Genomic DNA, 23,359 nt, shown 5'->3' on the forward strand with positions numbered 1-23,359 from the left:
GAACAATTTTAGAGTAATCTAACATTTTTATAGTCGTGTTGGTATAAATTTATATTTTTCACAAATACATCAAATCATAATTTATCTGTCAAATTATATAAAACAGTTGTTAATCTCAGAATAATCTTATAACTCTGGCAAAATATCTAGAGTGTTATAAATTAAGCTCGAGTGTTATATATTTTGCCCCAGATTTATCAATTAAAAATGAAAATTACATTAAAAGTGCATTAATAGAGCATCTTGGTTAAAAAAATTATCCCAGTTTTACCAATCGAAAACGCCATTAGTTAAGGAACATAAGGGTCAAACAATTGGCTTGCAATATAAGTCTGAATGCCTTATACTATTAAAATACGCTCAAACTGCTATTCACTATTAGCAGAATTGAAATATATTAGAATATTAATTCAAGACATATGCGCCATGGTATATCAGAAATAAAAACATACGCAAATGTCTAAGAATCGAAAGCGTTGGAAACTATCTCAAAGACAGAGCCCTGACATTTATTGTGTGTGCATTTGTGTTAACAACGCATTAAACACTTTTAAAAGAAGTCTATATATATCTATATACCGTCTATATTATCTATATATCTATATAAATGTCTCAATATCCTATTTTAATGGAAAACATATTACAGTGGATCACCCTAATGAGCATAGGGCATTACTAAGCAACAGTGATTTAGACACTAATTAAATTTTCAACACCAGAAGAGAGATAAATTGAGAACAAAAAAAAATTTAGTTATTAATTAGGAAAGCATAATATTTTTAAAATATTTTTTATAATAAACTCCTCTCCTTTTATCAGTGATTCGGCAATAATTATCTTCAATTTTTTTTTTGTTTTTTATTATTTTATTTTTTTATTTTATGTTTTTTATTTTTTTTTTATTTATTTTTTTTTATTGTATTTTATTTATTTTCTTTTTATTTTTTTTTTTTATTTTTTTTTATTTTTATTTTATTTTTTTATTTTATTTTTTTTGTTTTTAATGCTTTTTTATTTTTTGTTTATTTTATTTGTTTTTCTTATTTATTCTATTTTCTTTTCTTGTTTATTTTATTTTTTTTCTTGTTTATTTTATGTTTTTTTTTTATTTTTTTTTTAAATTTTTCTATTATTTTTTTTTTTCAAATGGGAATAGGGAATAAATCCCTTTTACACTAATCTATTGAATGTAGACTTATTGAATATATAAAATGAATTTTTTTCAAAGAATTTTCTAACACTTGGTCTGGCCTTGTTATGCGTGAAGATATTACAAATTGCATAAGTAACTCAATTAGCGACAAACTCAATTCACTCAGAATAACATAATTCGTATATTAATATTATTTTTTATTTTAATATATCTCCTATGTTTTGTAAAAGCAATTATTAGTGATTAAGCTCAAACAAAAAAGGAATTTTTATTGAAATTTTAAAATATATATTTTATTCTCCTTTTTTTTAAATAAGATATTTAAATGTAAAACCAAAAATTTAAGAAAATTTCTTATATGTCTAATTTTTTTTATAATAATAATAATAATTATAAATAAAATATATATATTAATTAATACTAATTTTCAAAGCTACTTAATTAATATACCAATGTATAAAGAAAAACCGCTGGCCTCGACATAGTTGACTGTTATATAAAGGTTTAAACTTAAATTTTAGAACCGATTTCAAAAGCGAACCGAACGATTTGCAGCAGGAAACTTTGCAATCTAATAAAATATTAGAATCATTAAAATTTATAAACCAAACAAAAAAATAAATAAAAATATTTTAAAATCAAAACATATTGAAAATAAAAGTAAAACTTATGTTTTCATTTATAAATGTATACAAATTAAAAACTATATAAATTATATACACACATATTGAATATGAAATATTTAAGTCTCTATCAAAGATAATGCGTTAAAATGAAATTTACTTATATCTACAACTCTCCGATTTTACAGCTTTTTCGATACTTGTCAAGTCCTAAGGAATTTAACTTACTTAATGTTATAAATAAATCAAAAAATAAAAAACAAAGCTTTATTTGCAACTGAATATAATATATATACGTATATATATATATGTACATATATATATATATATATCTATATTTATATAAAAGGAATATATAGAAATATTAAATTCAGATAACCCATATAATATAAAACACAGCAGCAACAAAGAATATAATAACTATAGATAAATTAATTATATACATTAAAGCATGTTAATTAAATTTATTAAATATCTAAATTTTTAAAATTTTTTTTTTTTTAAATAATATTAAAAAATTTTGATGTACCTAGAAATAATTTTTAAAAGAAATTTATTATATAAATATATACATTAAAAACAAATTTTGCGATGTTTATATGTTAGTTAAGATATATGCAACAAATATATATATACATGTGCAATATATGTACATATATGTATGTTTATTTGCTTCAAATATGTATGTAACTTGCATGCATATATCTATTCTTTACATAAAATGTAATATATATTTAAAAAACTTTAAATTATGAGTGTAAAATGTAATAACACAGTTATTTGTTTCAAATAAAATCTTTAATTATATTTCAAAAATAAAATTAATATCTTTAATTATGATTTTCAAATATAGTTGGATTCTCCTGATGAATGTAAAAGCGAATTTACTGAAATACGTATAGATATATACAAAAAATAACGACAGAAATAGGAGATAAAATTCATTAAAATATGAAACCGAGTTTATATTTAGATTAGATTAGGTTCTTTTTATTTAGGTGGTTATTTTTATTAAGATCACTAATGAGGGTAATTTACCATACAAACAAATTTCATATAAATAAGTTCATTATAAATAAATCAACTGATTTAAGGCAAAAAATATCGAATGCAACCCTTAAAAATTAGATTTCCTCTAAGGGAAATTTCAACAATTTGAAATATTGGTTTTATGTTTTACATGTAAAATCTAAACAAAGAAACTATTTCACATTTATAAATCAACTTATGCCAATAAAAACGACCAAATCTTAATATAATTAATATGAGTAGCTTTAGCTGTACTGAAAACATGACATTATTCAAAATAAATTTAAAAAAATACCCGAAAAGTTTGTCGGTCGAATTATGATTTACAAATATATCACAGTATCTAATATTTTGTCTAAGAAAAATAATATTCATATTAAATTGACTTAGTACCATACCAGGCAACAAAATTTTAGTGCTACTCAAGAATAATTACATACTATAAACAAGTCCAGTAAATAAGTTCACTTTACCAGAATTTATCAACCGCTAGTCCGCACCATTAACATCACCAAACTAAAAAATATTGTATCGTCGCCCTAAGCAATATTGTTTTTTTGAAAGATATTGGTTCCGATCCTTATAAAACACACAAAATTTTATGGATACCTATAAAACGCAATCAGCATTTTACCCGATCCACAGTACGTTTTGGATTGGGAAAAATTTTCTTTTAAACAATTTTTATGTGATTGATTGTAATGTGTCCAAAAAGAAGACACCATCCTTTTAATTATTATTACATATTATATTATAATATTAACATAATTTTGTTTTAGACTTTAGTGTACTTATTATAGGCGTCTCTCATTTATTTCACATCCAAGAAATTAAATTCACTGATTTTAATGTAAATCAATATAATGTACAAGGTCTCGTACAGTTAAAATATTTGGAAACTCACATATATACAAAACATTTCTTAATAGATTACTGTTTAAAACTGTCGTTAATATTGTTATGGCACTGCTAAGAGTAGTTTCTTTAGTTCTTGGAGAACGAACGAGGCAGAAAAGCAATAACAGCATTATAATATTAACACAGACTAGAGAGAAAGAGAGAGAGAGTAGTAATTTCAAGAAACTGTTAATGTAATTGGTACAATACAGAATTTGAAGAAAAGGGACGACAATAATGTCAAACGTAAATAATCGTTCCCAAGAACAATCGCAATGGCATCCACAGTTCCAAGAAGTTCAATCAGCTTAACTTTTACAATTGTCGCAAAATTGTTTTACAAACTGCATTTAGTACTAAGCGGGGCTTAAGTGTACTGGATATTGCTGGTAATTGTCTTATCCCAAATACTCGATTAAGCAACAGTAGCTAGCTACAGTACCTAGAAATGTCATAAATGTAGCTAGGCCAATGAAGATCAGTGGCTCTGCATATGATTTAGCACCAGTTGCCAACTACTGAATTCAATAGAATTGGATTAAAGTGACTATAGTTTAACCGTGCGTTAGGCATTAGAGAAATTCTAAAGAATTTTAATTCTAAAGAATTAAAATAATATGGTTAAAATAAATAAAGGAGACTAAGAGCAAAAATGTTTTTAGAGAAATTTTATTATGCTTGAATTATTTATATATCCAGTTTCATCTCTAGATATCGTAACTTATTCTTGGACTCTAAACAAGTTTTTGTGAAGCTTAATTTTAAATTTGTGGCTACTTGTGACATACTAGCAACAGGTGAAACTTGCCGAAAGATGGCTCTTATATATCAACCCGATCTCTTAAGAAGCCTAAGCTGTTCATATTATTGCAGGTAAGTGTTAACATAATATATATTTAAAATCTAGTAAACGTACCGTCACTAATTCTGCAAATTTATATATTATTTTCTAGTTTATTCTATTACTTATATCTTACATATTGCATATTATTTATTTAACTTCCACAAATAACCAATCCATATTTATAAATCCATTCTATAAATGTACTATTATATTTGGCATTACAGTTACGATATAAATTTTGGTTTTTCAGATAAAACAACAAAAAGCACACAAATATATAATAGAACTAATACATATTGCCATTCCATATAGTTAACATAGAATGATAAAAATTAATAATGAAACGCAATTAGTTTGAGTTTTAAGAACTGTGTCACATTATCGTTGAAGCAACAAGACAATTGTATATGGTAGATCAGTTATTACAAATATTAATATTCACCTGTTCAAAAATAGAGTTTGAAAGCATATTAAAAATAGATATAAAAGACTGACTATCTTCATAAGTTTTTCTATTTTTTGTGGTAGTATATTGAAGTATTAACTGGTCTCCGATTACTCTTTTGCAAGGAATATTTTTCTGATTTAACCACCAATGACTTTCTCTCTTATTTAAACCTAAAAAACTGGCCCATCCTCAAGTTTGAAACCGGTTGTATTATTACCATATATGCAGAAATTAGACTAGAAGTACCAGTAGTTTAAATCAATGTCTATTTCGATTTTGTCAATACTTCTAAGAATAGCTTAGGAGGAGGATCAAAGTTAGCATGATCTTTCTTGTAAAAAACGACGTTGTTTTTGATATTCATTCATATGTTTAAACACCACGACTTTATTGCTACTCTGCTAAACGACTACATTGCTTTTTAGAGTTCCAGAATATAAAATCCCCCACCATTTCCGTCGGGATTAAGGAAATATTTTATATAAAATCATTGCGCTTAAATGTCTTTTTTAGTGAAAGTGTGGCAATATTTTTTCTTCGTGTGCTCCCATTTCTTACACTATTGGAATATGTTTTAATTTAGCATGTGATTTCACTTTTGAATTTATGTATATTTTTATTAACAAGAAATACATTCAGTCCGCCCTCTAATGACTTTTGTCGGGGTTTCAGTTCTGCGAATCAGAAATGAAACTGTACTTCACCTCAAGAGTTTGTGCCCATCATTAGCTAGAAGAATATTCAAAATCTTTGTGACTTCCTTTCTAACAAAGCTATTATTCTTTAAAATTAAGAACCTAGCTAAATATATAGACTTATTCGATTAGTTACCTTTGACTTAAATGGGGAAAGTTACACCTTCAAACCGACGCTGTTTACGCACTACATACTTCATACTTCCACCTTGAAGATGGCCATTCAGAACTGGTGGTTGGATAGTGACTTATCTGTGGTATTGCAACGGGCCATTGTTTCTGCTCAAGTGAGCTTTGGTGCTTAAAGCTGCTACTCCGACTTAATCTGACCTATGTATTTACTGATATTCAAAGAGTATCAGAAATTAGTGAGAGTAAGACTTTCACTACACGAGGCAATTACTTTTATGCAAAATGCTGTTTTAATTGTTATGACTCAAATATTTATGATTCAACAAATGTTGTAAATAACAAAAAAAATGTTAATTCGAATTAGCACCTGCATTCGTTTTTATCTATTTGTGCGATTATTGAGATAATGTAATGCCCAACTTATTGTAGTAGTTCACTGCAATAACTTATAACTCACACTGTAGTACAATTATAAAGATTAGTAACCAGCAACTGTAACTTAATTGTGTCCAGTACTACAGATTTCGTGGTAATACAACGGAGAGGCCATTATTTATGCTTAACAGAGACAAATAGTATGTATTAAATTCTTTGAAAAACATATATTATAGTCACTTGCTGCATTACTTAACAACAGTGACTCACTATATTAGTTGACAACAATTCGTAGCTATAATAGTTAACAACAATTGGTAGCTATAATAGTTGACAACAATCACTCGCTATATTAGCTGACAACAGTTGGTTGCTACAGTAGTTGTCAACAATCGCTCGCTCTAGTAGCTGATAACTATTGTCAACTACTGTAGCAAGCGACTATTGTCAACTGCTATAGCGTGCGATTGTTGTCAACTACTGTAGCGACCACCTGTTGTCAACTACTAACTTATTGTAACTACTGTAACAAGCGACTGTTGTCATACACTGTAGTGAGTGACTATTGTTACGAGAGCCAACAATTGTTGTCAACTACTGTAGCGATCACCTGTTGTCAACTACTAAAGCGAGCGACCGTTGTTAACTACTGTAACACGCTACTGTTGTCACACACTGTAGTGAGTGACTATTGTCACGAGAGCCAGCAATTGTTGTCAACTACTGTAGCGACCACCTGTTATCAAATACTGTTGCAAGCGACTGTTGTTAACAACTGTAGCGAAAGACTGTTTTCAACTATTGTTGGTAAAGCGACTGTTCTCAGCTACTATAGCGAGCGACTGTTATCAACTACTTTAACCTACGACAATGGTCAACTACTGTAGCAAGTTGTGAACTACTGTAATACATAAATAACAGCAGCTGTCGACTACTGAAGCGTGCGATTGCAATTTATGATGCCTTAATCGCTCGAACCGATGTCTTCAGCAACAAGCGACTGTAATACATAAATGACAGTAGCTGTCAACTACTGTACCGTGCGAATGCAATTCATGATACCTACCTTAATCGCTGGGACCGATGTCTTCACCAACAAGCGACTGTAATACATAAATGACAGCAACTGTCAACTACTGCTATTCATGATGCCTTAATCGCTGAAATCTAAGTGTTCAACAACAATGTACATCTTTTACCCGCAGTATACGTTAAACTCTTTAAAGCTAATTTATGAAAACGACAGATTATGTTGGGTTATTAAAATTTTTACACTCACAACTAATCGTACTTCGATATAGCTAATTTGATATTAAACATTTGCTTATAATTTTTTTATATTATTATTATTATTACTATGGAATGTGGCACTGCGACCGTGGGGTCTATTGTGCCCCTTTCTGAGCTTAGCGTGAGTTTCTAAGCTATATTGCGTCAATAAAAAATTGTATAGAACATACTTTACAGAGTTTTATTGTCTCTTCCATTCCCAGGAGTCTATCACGTATGTTGCTGATAGTTTTAAATAATATGAATATTTTTTCTAAATCGCAGGTTGAATACTTAAAGGTTACTACTTAAGTGTAAACATAAAAAAGCCACGTGTAGACTTAAATTATTTATTAAAAATTTAATATTAAGTTTAATATACGTTAATAATATTAATATTTGGTAGTTGGTATTTAGATTTACTAAAAGCTGTTTTACTATAAATAATATACAACTTGAGTTTAATTTAAAATTAGAATCGTAGGTTCGCACACTTAAACGCTTCAAAAATATTTTTAATATTTAAGTTTTTACGTAGGTTTAAGTTTAAACTTAATAATATAAAAAAAAATAAAAAAAGAAATAATAAACAATTTATGTATGTCATATTTTGCATGTTAAGTTCATTGTAAGTCGCTGGCAGGTTTTAAACTAAAACCGCAAATTTTAAATATTTAAATTATTTTTAATTCAGTTTCAATTCAGTTTGTGTTTTGATTTCTGATTTTTGTTAGTATTATTTTTATTTTATTTATTTATTTTTTTTTTGTTCAAATTTTGTGTAGCAAAGCAAAGGTCAATGTAATAGAAAAATATATCTGACAATTTCTTCTTTATTATTACTATTATATCGAAAAACGAATTTTTTATTAATTATGTATGGTACTATAAAAAAGTGGAAAAAAGGAAGAAATATAGAAATTCGTGCATGCCCGCCTTTTTCAATCAAATCGTATTAAAAATTCTGAGATATCAACCATAAAATTTTGCATCATGCCTATCATATTGATAAGAATAAAGCGTGCAAATTATTTAATAACAATACCCGCCGCAGATACACATATGAACACTTGTATAGATATAGATACAGTCTGTATCGGAAATAGTAATGCGGCATATACTCGTACATACAAAAAGAATTTATATACTCGCTTATATGTAGGTATGTATGTACGTATGTACGTATGCATGTAAGTGAATCGAAATTCGCATATTCATAGGTATATATGTATGTATAATGGCACATATTGAAATTCAATAAAAATAAACTACACTCGTCAAATAAAATCACACGTAATGAATGAATATATTCTACTAATTTTATTATTTCGTGAAATTGTTGAAAAAACAAAGACCGACGATTGCTATATAAAAACTGTGTTGTATGAAAATAAATAAAATGATATAAAATTGTTTAATAATAAAGTTAATAAGTTTTTTCCTTTGCCTTCAATTTTTTCTGTTCTGCTTTTTTTTATTTTTTATTTTTATTTTCATTTTTTGTTTTAATAAAAATTTTTAACAGTTCGCATAATATTAAAATCGGAATTATGTACATCAAATGATCAATAAATATAAGCTTTTGTTTCCAATCGCCAAACAAACCAACAAAAAAGAAAAAAAAATTTGTTAAAATTCAAATCTGTGTATAAATTAAGTTTAAAATTTAAAACAAGTATTAAAACTCGTTCACATTTACATTATTAATCATTCTTCATAATTTAAATCTTTTCATGCTTTTCATACATATATACATATACACATACATATATAACATATTTGTATATAATTACACTGTGCGACACTAAATTCTTTATTTTGATTTTTCAATAGTTTTAAATTAATTTGTAGCTACTGAGCACAAATCTCTAACCCATATCTTTTTCATGTATCTGAGTCTCTGGCAACAACGGGTTGAAATATAAGAATTAAGGTTTTAGAGAGTTAATAAGAAATTTTTATTTCATGAAATACAAATTTCATATCTTCAGTATTTCATCATCATTGGCTAAACAACTCTTCACAAGTCTTGGCCTGCTGTAGTATACGCTTCCATTCGTGTCGATCTCTCGCTTTCGCTCTGCAATATCTCAAATTTTAATCTTCTGAGTTCTGGTCAAATCCATCTATTCATCTTAGTTTTGGACGACCCCTGCTTTTACTTCTTGCACACTGTGCTGCGGTTATTAAACGGTTCATATAGGAAAGTTCAAACCTTCTTACTAAAGTTTTGATATCCTTGATAATAGTTTTGTTGATAAGTTTTATTGAAAAGTGAATACTACGAAATCGGTAGCCCTTTATATAGTGCTGTCTTTTTCTATCTACCTACAAGTATCACTCATTATAATCTCATATTATTCTTGTATGTTTATTGACAAAATTATTTATTGAAAAAAGAAAGCGATTTTTTTCATAACTTTACACTCTTTGATTTAAGCAGTGCTTCTATGACCAATGCGTTTTAATTTTTACGATCTGATGCAATTAATTGTAATTGAATTTTAAAATCTAGCACTCCTTGTAAAATCTAGCTGATTCAACTTTTGGTCAAACGGTGAAGCTCCAGTATATGTTGCGATATGCACGTAGTTGTAGATATTGATAAGTTATTGATAGTGAACCTATACTATATTAAAGTATACTATAGGATGATAAAGTATGGAATAATTAAGAGCGGAGCCAGCAAGTGAAGAACCTAGGGTTTCATAGTTAACTAATATATAAATTGGACATTTACTTGTATTTTTCAGGTATAGTATATAATATATCTTGCACAGCATTATTCCTATTATTATTATTAAGAAAAAGTAAATTTATTCTACTAATAAATCTAAAAAGCCTCTAATCTTAGACTTTAAACTTTATTTTGTTCAGTAAAAAGTATATGATAGTATTGAACCCTTTTCCTATCAAGCACGATTGCAAGCAGTTCACGTTGAGGTATTAGTAGACTTTAAACTAATCTTTGAAAGCATATATACCCCATCGAAATTTTGTTCTTTAAAGGGAATTAGAACACCCTCAACCAAAAGTTTGCCAGCTATATTTTAACCTTTAACGTTATCTCACTTCTCTCATTTTTCAATTTTTTTTCGCCATAACTTTTTTATCATCCTCTCCCACATTATTTCTTAGCATTTCTCAAACTTGTACTTTCTTTTTCTACCTTTCATTCTCTTTCTTTTTCAAAATCTTATTCTCTCGTGCATTTTGTCTCTCTTCTTTTTTCCATCTTCAAATCTTTTTCTGTCTTTGCATTTTTCTTTTTTCGTATTCATCTTCTATTTCTTTCATTTCTCTCTTATTCTCTCTTTTCTTCTCTTCTCTATTCTTCTATTTCTTTTTTCTCTGTATGTCTCTCTTTTTCTCTCTGTTCTTCACTCACTTTACTTTCCTCTCTTCCTATTTTCACTTCCTTCCCTCTCTCTCTACTTTTCTCTCTCTTCTTTTCTCTCTCTTCTTTTCTCTCTCTTGTTTTCTCTCTTCCTTTATCCCCCTCTTTCTCTATGCTTTTTTCTATCTCTCTTGTTCTTTCTCTCTCTTTGCCTATATGTCTCTTTGTTCCTCTTTATCTCAGTTTGTTGCTCTCTCTTCCTGTTTTCCTCTCTGTCTCTCTTTTTCTCTCACTCTTCCTCTCTTTCTGTCTCTCTTTCTCTCTCTTCCATTCTTTTCCTTTGTCGCACTTCCTAATGATTGTTGTATTGAGATATAGTACTATTGAAGATCTCTGCTTGAATTTTCCCTCGTTTCGTATACCAAATATAATGACTTCAATTTCAAGCCATGTTTTAAATTGTCAACAGAAAAATTTAACTATATTTTGTCACCAAGTTAGTAACACTAAATACTATTAATAGTATGATCTAAAAAAAGTACGTAAAATGTAAATATTTATTCACAAACATATCTTTTTCTATATGTTATTATATTATTCTAAGTGATGTGAAATTAAATGTGCAACTTTAATTATTTTTAAATGTAGAAAGTTTTAATATTAATATTCTTTAATTAAATAATTTATAGAATCGTACAATATTCATAATTATATATGACAAAAAAAAAAAATAAAAAAGATAAAATCTTAAAGATTTAATTAGTAGCTATCTGACAGGTAATACACTGTTCGTTCCTATTAGAAATACGCCACTGCCTAAAACTAGAAAGAAAAAAAATTTATTATAAATTTGTTACTTTGATTAGGTGTTGTTGTTGTTGGTTCGTTCAAAAATTAAAAGTCACTTATGCGTTTAATAAATACCAACAACAACGACAACAATAACAACAACACTTAATACATGCATAAAGCTATTAACAAATAAATGAATCTCGTACTGCTTCTTCCGATCAACAACGAAATCAAGTTTTGATTTTTATTAGTTTTTATGGCCACACTTTGGAAGAGTCGTTTATTTTAAAAATTACCCTCGTGGCCTAAACAATGATTTTTGCTTTATGCTGTATGGTTGTTGTTGTTGTTGTGGTTGTTATTTCGGCTACTGCTTGCCTTGCCGTTCTTGTTGTTTTTGTTAGTGTAGTTGAAACTTTAATCGGCAGCACATTTATAAATGCTGCTTTTGCTTCACCAAAGTGAAGCTAAGCAGCAATAAGAAGCAGCGCTGTTAAGTGAAATATTGGTAACACTTGATCTAACGTAGCGATCAACCAAAGAAAATAAAATATGAAAAAAAATAAAAAAATATTTTAAATATCAGCAACTAAATGGTAACAATAAACGTTGATGATAATAACAAAAAAGCAACAACAACAATTACAAAACACCTCATTTAGTGGCTAAAAAGCGCGGCAAAACAAAATTTTTAATTAATTTTTTTTTCTACTTTATTTGATTTCCTTTTTTTTATGTTCTTGTTCTTGTTCTTGTTGTTGTGTCAAATATTAAAAATGAAGGCAGGCATAAAAATGGTGACGATTTTAGTGTGTGTGCTTGTGACAAAATAATAGCGTCATTTGATTAGAATTTGGTAAATACATTGTTGTTGTATTTGCTGGCGTTTCGGCCTGCCAACGCTGCCAACGGTGCCACTGCTGCCTGCCATTGTTATATGTTATTTAATATTTTTTGCGATTTAAAATATACACGTCCCAAAAAATTAGTTCATAATTTTAGCAAAAACAAAAATCATTAACAATTTCAAATACACAGATATATGTATGTGTGTATATGTATGTATAAGTGCGAATATTAAAAAAAATAATAAAATATTTGTATGAAAATAATTTTCCATTTTAATGACGTTTTGCAAATGCGACTGATAATGATATTTAATATTATTCATTGTAATGATAATTAACGAACGCATTGGCGTTTTATTTGTTAATTACGTATAAAGCTTTAAACAATATAAGCATGTATGTACGTGTCTTTTTTTTTGTTTTTTGGTTGTATGTGTAACCATAAATATTTTGCATATTATTTTGCTTCGGCATGAACATGGTTGGGGGTAGATGATAATATTGATAGTGTCTATGCGGACAATGGGCAACCAACAACATTGGAAAATAACAAACAAATTTACACTGATTAAAAATTAATACGTACTAATTTATATATATCAGACGGATGAATATATGCGATCGCATAGAATACAACCCAATTGATAACTGAAAAGTGTACAGCGAATGTATAAATAAATACGAAAAATAATTTTTTTTCCCTCATTTTCTTAATGTATCAATTTTGTATTCATTATTATTCATTATTATTTTCAATATTGTTTTACTTGCCTATTTAGTTTTATACCAAAATATTTATTATATTCAATTGCTTTCGACTAAATTTGTTATTTATTTAAAATAATTGTTTTTTTTTTCTTAATTAATGGGTGTGTCGGCTTTGACTTATTGCGCTAAAAATAGTATCACTCACTATGATGGCTCGTAATCACTAAGAATCTTTCCATTGGCATATTGACTTGTTCTCTAATATACCCGTATTTATTTTTCAAATTATTTATAATTATTTGATAGTTTTATTTTCTTAAATATTTGAAAATTTTTTTAAATTTTTTCTACTTTTTTTATTAAATTCTCTTAGGTGGTAAATTTTTTTTTCTTTTCGATTCTTTAGTAAAAAAACTACACAATAAAATTGCTCAAAAAAAAATTAAAAAAAAATATTTACTTATACTTAATTATTTATGCACACTTTGAACTGCTTAATCACTTCACTGAACGTGCAACGCAGTACGCAAGCGCAAATGCATTTAAATTACACATAAAAAGCTTTTTACTTCGAAACCAAAAAAAGCACTGCTTGTTTTCATTTTTCTGGCCAACCAATTTTGGTGAATTTTATTCATTTTTTTCAGTTGCCATGTCAACCGTTTGGGAATGAATTCTTTTGTTCAGAAGGAATGAGTAATGAAAGGAGAAGAAAGGAACAGGAGTGTGTATGAGCTAACAAAAAGCATAATTATGTGCAGTATTTAATAATAAAAATCGTGTGGACAATATGAATTAAGCTTAACTGACTGAAAACAGACCCCTACCTTTAATCAACTGTAAACAGGCCCAAGTCTAGCACTTTATTCCGAGATAGGCTTCGATAAAAAATTGTGAGTACTAATTGTTATGATTGGTTGAGTAACTGCAGCCATAACTAGATTCTTAATGCAGTTCTTACAAGTCATTGGTGTGTAGGAACCCACGCAGAGAAACTGCGCATTCCCCATAATTCCCACTGCAGTAGTTGTGGAAACCCGCAGGAGAAAGAAACCATTATATAGGTATGGGTATACAAATATAGATTCTTAGGAAGATACTTCTTTGATAATATATCAGACTGTTCATTAGTGAAGACAAAGGACCTATTAAATTACCTAAATTTGACGTGATGGATTTAGTCTACTCTTCTATACTAGGATTCTTGCGAGGAATGTGGAGGCAAAACGGCGAAAAATCGCTAATTGATGTGCATTGAAGTCATCTAATGGTCTGCCACTGCATCCAACCAACCAACCAGATTCTTTATTGTCTAAAAATAGATTCAATTACCAGACTTAAAAAAAACTTTTTTATTGATATATTTTTATAATATATGTTAGTTCAATTTATATATTTATATTTTTATATAAATATATTTTACAATATATATAACTTAACAGTTCAATTTGAAAGGGACTTCAGCACCTCTAGCCGCTCCTATAACAAAGATTGTGAATTGAAGATGCCAGCCTTCTACTGAAATCCGTAATTATTGAAGGTAAGTAAAAATTTCTTTCAAAACAATTATTGATGTAATTTGATTGTAAATTGAAGACGCCAGCCTTTTTCTGAAATCAGTAATTATTGAAAATGAATAAAAATTTCTTTCGAAACATTTATTGATTTAATTTGGCTAAGATAAACCTTCTTGGTAAATCCGTAACGCAGGCAAAAACCAAAGAAAATGAACGAGCAATTCAAGCTGCCTCTGCATGTAAAAAAAACATATTAAACATTACAAACAAACATATGGAAGATGAAAGAACTGACCATCCAGCGTACAACCATTACCGCAAGTTGAGCAGTTCCCTGTAGATTAACAAATATTAATCGACAATCATGCACCCATTAACTGTGTCAAATTTTCATTCGATTCCGTATGGGACATTCAAATCATTTTCATGAGTACCTTTGCAGTGCCCAACATCCATAGATAATATACTTAACGATTGCTGAAGTCTTGATTTTGGTCGAAATCATGTCTTCCAATATATAGTACTTACCAATCTATCAAAAACAATTACTGTTGATAAGATACTTTCTATTAATAGTATATACTTTATAGATAGTTATAAGATTTTATATTTTGTAATTATTTATAATAAATGTGATTCCTCGAAAATCATCAAGCTCCTACAGTAGTAGAACATCATTTCTTCGACAAAGTGCAATAACAAGGGGTTGCAAGACTTCAAGATTGATGTGAAAAATATAAGCCGTCATAAGGTCAGGTTCCACTGAAGTCGTTATAATAATAATTTCATTTCATTAAGTTATAATAAATTAAATGAAATAAATAAAAATGTGTCGATTCCATTCGGAGCAGACTTCACCACCTCAATCATAGATTGAATCAACATCATAGATTAAAAAGTCTTTTTGTTAAATCCGTAAAAAAGATAACTTAGAATATCTTTTAAAATAATAAATTAATAGTTTTAAAATTAAAATTTTATCGATTTGATTCAAGGGGGCTTTCGCAGGTGGTTTAAAGTATCTGCTTTGAACCATACGTAGCAGGACTACAAAACCCTTTAATAAACATGAAGAAATTATTATTATACTAAACAATGATGTAAGTATAATATATTTTTTTAAGTTTACTTTGAATTTTTAATCAATCTTAACAAAAAATCTATTACTTAAAATGTAAAATTTTTTTAATTCATTGTAAATGTTGTAGATTGCTATTGGGATAAAAACAATTAAATAAAAACAATTAATCAAAATTAAGGTTTACCCATTTAGACATCGAATAAAAAAAACTCAAATTATACATTGTTTTATAATCAAGGAGCACGATGAACATGGAGCACATAGAACGAATGAGTCGAGATGAAATACGAGATGCACTCTTTCGTAGTCCGTTTGGTCGGATTCTACAGAGGCACGAAATTGAAAGCTTAACACCAAATTTAATTATTATTATAACGGCTTCAGTGGAACCTGACCTTATGACGGCTTATATATTTCACGTCATTCTTGAAGTCTTGCAACCTGTTGTTATTGCACCTTGTCGAAGAAATGATATTCTGCTACTGTATGAGCTTGATGATTTTCGAGGAACCGCGTTTTTTGAAACAAATCGTATCCAAACGGATGCGACTGTAAACCGTTTGGCTACAAAATTATTATAAAATTTGTTACCATTTATGTTCATTTATTTTTTAAACAAATAAAAATTATCTATTTCCTCTATTGCAACTATATTTTATCATTTTACATCAGGTTTCTAAGTATATTATTAAAATTTTTAAGAGATGTGCAAAAGTACATCATAACAGTGCGCTGAAATGATTGGTTTCTAAGGAATGTTCACATTAATTTAGAACTCCACTTTCCTTAAAATTAATGGAATGTATATTCCAACAGGAAGATATACTGGGCATCAAACTATTCTTCTGTAAAATCAACTGAAGAACACACTATCATCATTCAACGAAGCTCGTTACAGTGGGTCACCCAAGTAAGTGGTCGATGAAAAATAAATTTACTACCATAAAACATCACAAAAAATCATTAAGGTGACCCATCTTTATTAATAGCAAAACGGAACACTCACGGATATTAAGGCTCAGTTAGAGCTTAAATCAAAGCGAAATATGTTGCACAGGTATGGTTGGTTGTACAGTTCGTTTTCGCTTAAATTCTTATGATACGTACCGACTAACTAAACCTTAAAGTTATGTGGGATCAGTAAGGGCTCAGTTTGTCGTCACATTGTGTAAGAACTTAAGTCAAAGCGAAATACACAGGTGTGGTTGCTTGTGCATTTCGATTTGGACGAAGATCGCTCAAGTTCTTACGGTACGTACCGACAAACTGTGCCCTAAGGCATTTGATAGAATCAGAAAAGACTTCTGTATCATGAGCTTTTAAAACCAAATAAAACTTTTACCGCCAAATGTTAGCAACAGCAATTTATGGATTTGAATCACAAATTGAAAAACATCCGTACTTGTAAAGAGCTCATCAAGACCAGCACTTTTAAAACCAAAATGGGTCGATGAATAAATATATCGCATAAAAATGGAAACATTTTTTTTTTTCAATGGAATCCACAAGATGATCAAAACTCATAGGTCACGATGAAAAATAAAATTCGATTAAAATAAAATTGACAATTTCTAGTTCTGCTTATAATATAAATCATTACTAACATTTCTCTTTAAGGTTTCTAACGTATATATATTATTACTAACATTTATGTTTGGGTATAAATTTTGATTTTAGGCTGTTTACTCTTTATGAAAAATAAGTATTCGTTTAGTTTTTTAGTTCAGGAAAGTATTCAAAAGAAATAAGAACATAGTCTTTTTATTTCTTAAAACCGTTTCTTCATAAGGAGTAACGTTAAAATATCACCCGTATGCACTGGGCCCTATGGACAAAGTTCAAATACATAATATAAATGACTGTATTTTATATAGGTTACATGTCACTATGATATTGTAGAGAATGAAATGGCTGAGGAACACACAACTAAAAGTCTATATTGGCTTAGAATCAATTTTTGGCGCTACCCTATAAAATTCCTTTGTTGAATCAATTACTTGATGAGCTTTGTCTTCAAAAGAGGATGTTCCAAATGGAAATTTCCAAACTAACGTAAAACTGTATTTTAGTTACGTCAATATTCTTGAATAGGCAGACAGCTATAAAATCTCTTCAATCCATTCGTTTAGACACATAGTTTTGCGGAAATTGAATTCACTGAAAGAGCGGGTAGGATTGTGAATAGGTTGGTTTGAACAACTTAGATTTTCAAGAATGGGTCCGTGGTACCATAATCGCACTTATATGCTATTTGGCCAGAAGAGGAAACTCGGTCTTTATTAAAACATGAAAACCTGTCCAGGTTAACTTAGGCGGCACACAATGTAGCACTATGTCTTCTATTAATAATATTAATATTATATAATATCAATAATATTAATAATATATTATTACTTAAAAATATGAAAGTTTGTTGAATAAATACATTAATTGGTTATTTTCAAAAAAAAAAATTTAATTCGTACAAAAAACAAATTTATTTTTCGAATACATAAAAAAAAAAATAATTTGAAAAAAGCCGATATATTTACCGGATCGAAAACCGGGACCGTATTCAATACATATTTTTTTTAATATTTTCAAACTACTTTATTTTTCAAAAACATAAAAAAGTTAAACTAGAAGAAACTGAATGAACTGGAAGAACAAATTTAAGGTTCGAAGCCCTGAGGTCTATGTTAAGCTATAAATCTTAAAACAAATTGCTTCATAATAATTACAACGATAAATATTTTTATTTTACACACAATAATTATTTTTTGCTGCTTTATTTATTTAGTTGCTTTATTTAATATTACAATTTGAACTTCTTTTACTATATATATAAAAATTCCTTATATATAATATATGTACTTTATACAATTAGGACTGTTTAGTGCTATAAAAATTTTGAAAGAAATTTATTACTTCAGACCCATTTTCGATAATTTGATGATTAGTACAAACATTTACTAAGTATATTTGTAACATGTTTATTCTTAGTTTTTAAAAATACAATAAACAATATTTATATTTATAATAAATATCTGCTCGTGGTGATTCACTCAGCAAAACAAAAAAAACCTTAAATAAAATTGCTCATACGTACTCAATATATGATTCCAGATTTGAGAAAAAAAAAAACAATTATTCAAATACTTCTCTTTATTAGTAATATTTCTTGAAAATTATTAAAATAAGTTATCCGTTTAAAAATAGATAGCGTTGAAGTTTTAAGCTATATCTGATATGTATTTAAGTAATTATTTTATTACGTAAAAAATTGTTATAAAAGTTTTAATAGTGCTCTGACGTATGCCCCGGGCAAGGCAAGGCACTTCTGACGCTTGTACTTAAACAAACAAATTATGTTAATTTTACTGATTACTGATTACAGAGGAAGAATTGTTGTACTTCTTCAAAGCACCTAATCACACTTCAGAACTTTATGCTTGTGCCATCTTATGAACCGCACAATTTTTATACAATTGAGTCGTTCCCTATGCCATGTGAGAATTAAATCAAGTCGTTCCAGGAAGAGAAAGGGTGCCGAAGTAGAAGAAAATGTGTTCTTTTTTAATAGTTGCTTTTAAGCAGAAATTTAGCCAACACATTAAACCAGACTTGTCAAATATTTGCTTTGAATAATTGTTTGAATATATTATTACGTATTAATAGGCAGCGTGTTTTGTTCAACAAAATCTTATAGGAATAAAGCAGTACAATCAAATATATGTATGATCGATACATGAGATATCATTTATTGAGACATCAATAAAAAACCATTCCATTTCTACCCTAGGCTGTTCGAGATATAACAAAGCATACACATTATTTCAAAATGTGGAAACGTGCTTCAAGTTAAAAAAGCCTTAATTGAGAATTCTAAGAAACCAGATATTGGATAGGACGGAAATATAGTTAGAAGTCTAGCTAATTTCACTTCTATAACCTTAAGCTGTTCATATGTATATGTATATATATTATAATGTATTATTTAAGAATGTAGAAGCGGGGTTCATTTGAATAGCACCTAATCACATTTCAGAACTTTAAACTTTATAAATCTTACTAAGGAATCAGAAATAATATAGTGATGAAAATGATATAAACGTCATATCAGTCCCACTTCAACAACGGCGAAACCTTAACTATAACTATTCCACATTTATTAAATTGTACACATTATTTACAAACAGAAAAATAAAGTCGTAATAAATATTTCTGGAAATTCAGATATAATATAGTGACGAAATGGTATAAACGTCATCCCAGTCCCACTTCTACATCGACGAAACATCAACTATTCTAGATTTAATAAATCGTACACAGTATTTAAGGAAGTCTTAATAAACTTTTCTAGGAATTCAGATATAATATAGTGACGAAAATTGTAAGGTCATGTCAGTCCCATTTCTACAAAAGCAAAACCACAACTGTTCCAGATTTAATAATGATCGTACACATTATTTACAAATGTTGAAGCAATCTATATCTTAAGAAAGTCTTAATAAACTTTTCTAGAAATTCAGATATAATATAGTGACGAAAATGATATAAACGTCATACCAGTCCTATTTTTAAAGCGGCGAAACCACAACTGTTCCAGATTTAAAAAATCGTACATTTTATTTAAGAATGTGGAAACAAGCTTTATCTTAAGAAAGTCGTAATAAATATTTTTGAAAATTCAGATGTAATATAGTGACGAAAATGATATAAACGTCATACCAGTCCCACTTTTAAAGCGGCGAAACCACAACTGTTCCAGATTTAATAATGATCGTGCACAGTATTTACAAATGTGGAAATAGGCTATATCTTAAAAAAGTCTTAATAAACTTTTCTATGAATTCAAATACAATATAGTGATGAAAATAGTAACGTCATGTCAGTCCCATTTCTACAAAAGCAAAACCACAACTATTCCAGATTTAAAAAATCGTACACAGTATTTACAAATTTGGAAACGTGTTTCATCTCAAAAACGTTTTAACAGACATTTCTTGGAATTCAGATATAAGATATTGACGAAAACGGTTTAAATCTGTAACAAATCGAATAAATAATTCTAGGAAATCTATTTTTTTACTCATGGCTCTGGAAGAGTGACTATGTCTAATAATTAAATAATTCTTACAAACACTAGCTCAATCGGCGTCAGCACAATATATCAAATATATACGTTTGTTAGGACGTTAGTCAACGTTTGTGACGCCAACGTAGAGCCCGCCAGCATGTCTGATAAGGATTTCAGAGAATATAAAAAAGCAATTGATATTGTTGACAAAAATGAATTAAAATAAATTATATAGTTAAAATTACAGTACAAAATTTTATTTTTGGATACAATTCTTTTTTTTATCAAACATTTTCGGTGCTTATTTCCTATTCCATTTCAGAAAATTTTGTCTTCTCTGTTATATTTTTTTATTATGTTTTTTTAGCGATAATTTGTTTAGACTTATAGCAGAAATATGATAGTGCTGAAAGTAAACAGCATAATTTAATTGTTGACACATTCATTGTAGACTTAAAAATACAAATTTACATCTGCATATGTGTTTGCATATATTTGTTTAGTTAGGGATATGTATATGAAGTTATGTGTAAAAGATTCTTCGAATCAAATAAATCCATCAAAGTTTGGGGCTTGGCATGCGAAAATATTTATATGAGTCCTAATGTTATTTACACCTGAATTTTTTCATACCAAAAGCAACGCATGTTAAAAAATTTTTATAGATTATGTGAGAAAACTGGTATTCATTCGAAGAACGATACAAAAATGTTAGTCAGTAATGTTATATATATGGATAGCCAAATGACTATAAACCTCAAATGAATTTAGTCTTCCTCTTTGCTTGATCAAACACGAGTTAATGTGTAAACCACTTTTACTCAATAGAGTCTGTCACCATTTGGATGATTCACCGTTATAAAAGCTCTATTGAATTCTTATAAGTTATTCAGATGATTGTATAAAAGTATACTTTGAAGACCAGCATTTGAATATATGTTGCATTTGACTTGAGAGAATGCAGATCTGAATTTATGTACGCTTCCATAGAATCGAATTATACTCATTTGCATCCATGGAAGGTTACGGCGATTAAAGAAGGTAATAAAAAAGATGACAACATCATAAGAGAAGAGACACTTTCTCCCTTTATAGGGTCACAACAATCTTGGCATAACATTCACTTGTCAGACTGTATCAGTCAAGTATCATCAAATGAAACTATTTAAAAGGAGTTGTAAGTATTTCAAAGGCAAGGGGCAAACCACATTATTAACTCGAGTCAATAAAAACTTAAATAAATCATTGATTTTTGAGCTATTAGTACTGCTGACATCAGTAGATTTCAAAACGTAGAAGGAAATTACCAACATTCTAATACAACCTGTTTTAATCACATAAGGTCTTCGATTAACAACCAAGAGGAATTTTAGACCTATCAATAGCTTTAATTTGTCCGAGCTAATTAAACCGAATATGCTTTGCGTTTTTCATTCAAGAGCAATTTTAGATTTATCAAGTGCCTTAAATTGTACGGGTTAGTTGAAGAAACTTTCTTCAGAATTTTGTATTATTTTTATAGGTGTATCCAAATTTAATTTTCCAGGGTTAGTATAGGAACTTAGTTAAGAAGCTTAGAACCTCCAAAACAAAAACCAGAAATAAAAATGAAAGATTTCTGAGATTTTAGATTTATCAATGACTTTGATTTGCCCAGGTTAGTTAAGGAGTGTAAAATCTCTATACAGAACCTCATTGCATCAAACAAAATTCGGTTTTGTACAAAAAAATAATTTTAGATTTTCAATAACCTTAATTATCCAGATTAATTAAGAAGTTTAGAACCTTCATAAAGAACCTCATTGAAACGAAAGCGTCCTGCGAAAAGCTTTGATTTGTCTGAGCTAGTTTAGGTTTAGGTTTTTAAAACTTTCTTGCAAAACCTCATTGAACCGAATATGGTGCGCAATTTTAAACCAAGTAACAATTTTAGATTTCTCAATAGCCTTCATTTGTTCGGGTTAGTTCAAGAGACTCTCTCCAGGAACAACATATAATATCTCACTACAATAGTATTATGAAAAATGATAACCAATTCTTTCTAATATAATAGATTAGATTATATTAATAACTTGCACCTATGTTGTCAGTAAAGTGGAACTCTGCAACGATAAAAAAAATTTGTGCCACTTTTTGAAACCTAAACAATATTTAACGTTTTATAAACAATCAAATTTCTGAAAAATTGAATATGTTATTCTCTTATACACTTCATATTCATATATAACTTAAATTTAAAGAAATACTTGTATATAAAAATAAATTCATATTTTTAAAACTTAAATCTAGCCGTATGGATATTTTAACTACTATATTTTAGTTGCTCTATCTTATTATGTATACAATTTATTATGTATACAAAAAACATATACGTTCCATACATTAGAAAAAAAATTTAATGGAAACTGTTTGCAGAACTGAATAGATTGCATCTTAGAACAGCGTAGATTGTTTTCTTAGTTATTTCTAAAATACTAAAAATTGCCCGAAGTCTACTTCTTCTAAAACTTTTTCGTATTACAAAATTATCTATCTCAAATTCTTCAAAAAAA

Source organism: Teleopsis dalmanni, chromosome 1 (genome assembly GCF_002237135.1).
Source record: "Teleopsis dalmanni isolate 2A chromosome 1, ASM223713v2, whole genome shotgun sequence".
In the NCBI taxonomy this organism is placed as follows: domain Eukaryota; kingdom Metazoa; phylum Arthropoda; class Insecta; order Diptera; family Diopsidae; genus Teleopsis; species Teleopsis dalmanni.